This window comes from Mustela lutreola, chromosome 14 (assembly GCF_030435805.1).
Source record: "Mustela lutreola isolate mMusLut2 chromosome 14, mMusLut2.pri, whole genome shotgun sequence".
NCBI classification, from domain to species: Eukaryota; Metazoa; Chordata; class Mammalia; order Carnivora; family Mustelidae; genus Mustela; species Mustela lutreola.
Genome location: NC_081303.1, coordinates 31,832,613 through 31,838,006, shown reverse-complemented (window position 1 = coordinate 31,838,006; position 5,394 = coordinate 31,832,613). Strand labels below are relative to the sequence as shown.

General features: G+C 41.8%; 1 long non-coding RNA gene across 1 annotated transcript; it reads right to left on the bottom strand.

Moving 5' to 3' along the window:
- Window positions 1-948: 948 nt before the first annotated feature.
- Window positions 949-3,032, bottom strand: LOC131815336 (uncharacterized). Its single transcript, XR_009347663.1, has 3 exons — window positions 2,792-3,032; window positions 2,350-2,477; window positions 949-1,309 (listed from the first exon to the last, which is right to left on the bottom strand). It is a non-coding gene; the product is annotated as an uncharacterized LOC131815336 (long non-coding RNA).
- Window positions 3,033-5,394: the final 2,362 nt, after the last annotated feature.

Below are 5,394 nucleotides of genomic sequence, written 5' to 3'. Positions count from 1 at the left end.
TGTGACCATGAGCAGTCCCTCTCTGTTTCTCCCACATTCTCCCCCCACTAGCCCCTGACAACCATTAATGTATTTTTCTCTATATTCTGCACATTTCATGTAAATGTGCTCGTGCAGTATGTGGTCCCTTATGACTGACTTATTTTACTTAGCACAATGTTTTCAAGGTTTCCCCAGGCTTAGCATGGATCAATACTTTGTTTCTTTTCACCACAAATAATATTCTACCGTGTGGGTAGACCCCACCTTATTTATCCCTTAATTAATTGGTGGATTTTGGAGTTGCTTCCACTTTTTGACTGTGATGAACAATGCTGCTATGAACATCAGCGTACAAGTGTTCGTATGGACATGTTTCCATTTCTCGTGGGTCTATCCTTAGGAGTCAAATTTCTGGGTCATTTGGTAACTCTGTGTTTAATCCTTGGAGGAACCATCAGAACGTTTTCCAAAGTGAATAGCCACTAATCTTACATTTGCTTTGAGGTGACCTGGAACAAATTCCTCAACCTCAACAAGTCTCAATTTCCTCTTCGGCAAAATAAGGACATCATTTATCAGAGAAGGGATTGTCACTACAGCGCCATCTACTGTCTGACACAGCATCGGCGCTTAACAGAGGGAGGGTACTCTGCCGCCCCAGCAAATGGTTCCCAGCCTGTTCCTCCCTCTCTGTTTTGGATTCAGATTAGAAGACCTATACCATACCATGGGAGGCTTGAGTACAGCCCGATGCCAGTGTTAGGTGGAAAAATCAGAGTACCAAGTCACACTACTTTCCTGGACCATGTCACCCACCTCTAAAATAAAGAAAATAGAGAAGGGAATGACTCTCCATTCAAGTGTGTGTATGTTCTCTTTGCTTTTGGAAACTGGACTTTTGCCCAGAAACCACAACAAGTAAAGAAGAAATCAATAATCCACGTTATATATGCTAATGTAATTTGGTGAAAAATGTACTACAATGAACTTGGTTAAAGCAATATTCTCTCGATTGCCAACATTTCTTACCGGCTGCATCTCCAGAAGGACCTACGAAAACAAGATTCAGCAAAACCATTGTCCACCTGGGCCTAAGCCAAGCATAGAAGTGGGAGTCCTCCATCCCAACATACTGATGGCCCAATTAGCATTTCTGTTTCTGGCAGAAAAGACTGACAGTCCATCAGTCCCAAATAACAATAAAATAGTTCTGCAAAAAAACAGCTCTTCGGTTCTTAGGGGAGTTCGTGTTTTTTCAGGGTAAAAAATATCCCTTGGGCAGATTCACTTCATTGCAGAAGTTGGTTTCAGAGTTCCTTTGCAAAACCTGGGGGGAGAAGAAAGGAAAAGAAAAGCAGAAAAAGTTGTGCGTGCAATATTTCACACTGGGAGGAATCGTTTTTGCTTTGGGGACAATAGACAGGACATTTAGAGAGAGCCCTCTCCTAGCATAAAGGAAAATAGAAGGAATTTTATCTTTAGCTGTAAATATAATACTAGGACAGACTTGAAGATTCAATGCAAATGAAGCTGCCAAATTAATGGGTGTGGGGGTCACACACAAGCTGAAGCCATGGTCCCAGGCTTGCTTTCATGGGTTCCAGCTTTTGACTCCCTTTGCTACTGTAATACTAACTATGGGGTGAGAAAAATTCATCTTTCCTTTTTCTAAAGACATTAATCAGACCTATCAAAGAAAAAAAAGCAAACAAACAAAAAACTTCAGCTGCGGACTGCAATGAAAGATTTAAGAGAAAAAAAAATATATAGAATTTGCTTACTATTAGCCATGTGAAGGTTAAGAAGCAACATGATAATTAAGGGAGTAAAAACCACCTGGGGTGTCCTTTATGTGTTTTCTACACACACACACACACACACACACACACACACACACACACAACATGTAAGCTGTGTATCATAGCCTACTTCTGAGCACTTAGTTGTCACTGAGTAAAAATACATGCCAGGCCCGCAGGTGGTATTACTATTTGAAGGCTAAATTCTGTGTGAATCAGGTGTGACATAGAGCTCATCGTTACTAAAGGACTAATTGATCTCATTAGGAGTCAGCGTCTGAGAGGCCTGGAAACACTACCCATGCGGGCAGTGTGAGGGAAGGAGATAGAACGTCTGATCTTAGAGCCAGAAAATAAATAGAGCGGTCTCTTGAATGAAATTGAGTATGGTGGTGGAAGGAGGGGTGGACTTTTTTCCTGGAATATTGTAGCTTAGGATCAAAAGAAAACCCTAGTCTCTAAATCTAAAATGTTCTCTGTGGTCTCCAGGTCTTTGTTTGGGTCACTCCGTCTGCCCCACCCTATGCTAACCTACTCATCCCATGGTCTCTGCACAGAGGCTACTTACTGTAGCCCAAGTTCCCTGGTTCCCCAAAGCTGAGTTATGTGACACCACCATGTGCTTGCTGAGCACCCTGTGATCATATCCTCCTAGAAACTGTTTACTTCTTCATCTCCCTGCTGGATTGTCAGTTCCTAGAAGAAACGGAAAAGATATATCTTATTTACAGGATATCCTTGGGGCCAACACAACAGGTATTTAGGGGCTCAATAACAGTGCTGACTTCACAGAAGACTCTAGCTGAGTGGGAGAAATAGAGCATCTGAACCCAGGAGTGGAGCAAATCCTGAAACAGCCCCCCCAGCCAAGGTAAAAGGGGTCAAGTACTAGGGGACAGAGAGGTTCTAGAGGGATGGTTCTAGAGAAAAACATCAGAAAGACAAGATTTTTCCCCTTGCCTATCAGTATCTACTGGAGCTTCCTTTTAAGAATCTGTGGCTCCACTTACTAGACATGGACAAAGCAACAACAGCATCACCACTGTAGCCTCTGGAGAAGACAAGGGCATCACTGCCTCTGCCAACTCCGTTGTCTTCATGTGCAGCAGCTAGCTGGAGATTGAATAGGAGCAGGGCAGCATTCTAGGAAGGAAAAGTGAACACTTCCTGGAAGGTAGTATGTGCGGAGAAGTGAATCCAGGACAACATACAGGAAGACAGAGCACAGGGGGAGGAGTGGATCCCAGCAAGCAGTGGAGCAGTGGAGCACAAAATCGGAACATTTGGAAGTCTGCTCCACTGAGGTAAGTCACTCCAGAAGCTAAGCGGGGGATGAAGCCCTCACGGGGACAGTGTGGTCTCAGGTCCCACAGGATCACAGAAAGACCAGGGGTGTCTGAGTGTGGCAGAGCCCTCAGGTATAGGAGCAGAGAAGATGGCGGCAGAGATGGAGCCGAGAAGGGAGCTCTCAGCTTGGGCTTACCTTAAACAATGATCCAAGGCACAGTTGGGACACTGCTTTTCCAGCAGGGACCCCACAAGTGGCAGATCCAAGGAGACTCACCTTCCTTCCTTCTCTGGTAGGAGCAGCACAAGAGTGTGTGGCAGGAATTTGCTGGCTTTGGAGACTCCAAACGGGGCCATGACCAGAGACAGAAATGCTCAGTCACAGGCCAGTGAGCTTGGAGAGCGGCCAGAGACCAGGGAGATAGGAGGGATTTACTGCTTTTCTCTGAGGGCACACTGAGGAGTGGGGGCCCAAGCTCTTGGCTCCTCTGGGCCAGAGATCGGGAGGCCGCCATTTTCATTCCCATCCTCCAGAGCTCTATGGAAAACATTCAGGGAACAAAAGCTACGGAGACTGAACCCAGCAGATTGCTTAACCTGGCCCCTGGAAAGGGTGGTGCAATTCCACCTTGCAATTCACTGCAAGAGACCCCTCCCCCAGAAGATCAGCAAAAACATCCAGCCAAGACCAAGTTCACTGATCAATGAGAACTGCAAAACTTCAGAGGTACGGAATACAGCACATAGAAGTCATGGCTTTTTTCCCATAAGTCTTTCAAAGTTAAATTTTTTAAATTTTATTTTTCTTAAAAATTTTTCCTCTTTCCTATTTTAATGTTTTTTTAACTATTTTATTTTATCAATACCTTTTTTAAAAAATCTTTTAAAATTTTCATTGTTATGATCATATTCTATCCCTTCATTATATTTGACCTTATTTTTTGAATACATATAAGTTTTTCTTTCTTTAAATTTTGGGATACAATGTCTTCTAATAGATCAAAATATACTCTAAACCTAGTGCATGGCTTTCTTCTAGTCTCCACCCTGATCATATACTTTTCTTTTCTTTTCCCAACCAATATCTTATATTATCAATTCCTTTTTTAGAATCTTGTTTAATTTTCATCTTTACAGTCATATTCCATCCTTTCATTGTGTACCCTTATTTTTATAAATATATATGTTTTTCTTTCTTTAAAATTTTGGGAGGCAGTTTCTTCTAATATACCCAAATTAAGTATGATATCAAAATACCATCAAATTTTTCAAATAAATGGAACAAATAATCCTAAAATTTATATAGAACCAGAAGAGACCCTGAATAGACAGAGAAATGTTGAAAAAGAAGGCCAAAGTTAGCAGCATCACAATTCCAGACTTCAAGCTCTATTACAAAGCTGTCATCATCAAGACAGTACAGTATTGGCACAAAAACAGACACATAGATCAATGGAACAGAATAGAGAACCCAGAAATGGACCTCAACTCTATGGTCAACTAATCTTTGACAAAGCAGGAAAGAATGTCCAATGGAAAAAAGACAGTCTCTTCAACAAATGGTGTTGGGAGAATTGGACAGCCACATGCAGAATAATGAAATTGGACCATTTCCTTACACCACACACAAAAATAGATTCAAAATGGATGAAAGACCTCAGTGTGAGATAGGAATCTATCAAAATCCTTGAAGAGAACACAGGCAGCAACCTCTTCGACTTCAGCCGCAGCAACTTCTTCCCAGAAAAATCTCAAAGACAAGGGAAGCAAGGGCAAAAATGAACTATTGGGACTTCATCAAGGTCAGAAGCTTTTGTACAGCAAAGGAAACAGTCAACAAAACCAAAATACAACTAACATAATGGGAGAAAATATTTGCAAATAAAATATCAGATAAAGCGCCAGTATCCAAAATATAAAGAACTTCTCAAACTCAACGCCCAAAGAATAAATAATCCAATCAAGAAATGGGCAGAAGACATGAACAGACATTTCTCCAAAGAAGACATCCAGATGACCAAAAGACACATGAAAATATACTCGACATCACTTAATGTGCATCAGGGAAATACAAATACAAATCAAAACCACAATGAGATATCACCTCACACCAGTCAGAATGGCTCAAATTAACAAGTCAGGAAAAGACAGATGTTGGTAAGAATGTGGAGAAAGGGGGATCCCCCTACACTGTTGGTGGGAATGTAAGCTGGTGCAGGCACTCTGGAAAACAGTATGGAGGCTCCTCAAAAGGGTAAAAATAGAGCCATCCTATGACCCAGCAATTTCATTACTAGGTATTTACCCCAAAGATACAAACGTAGTG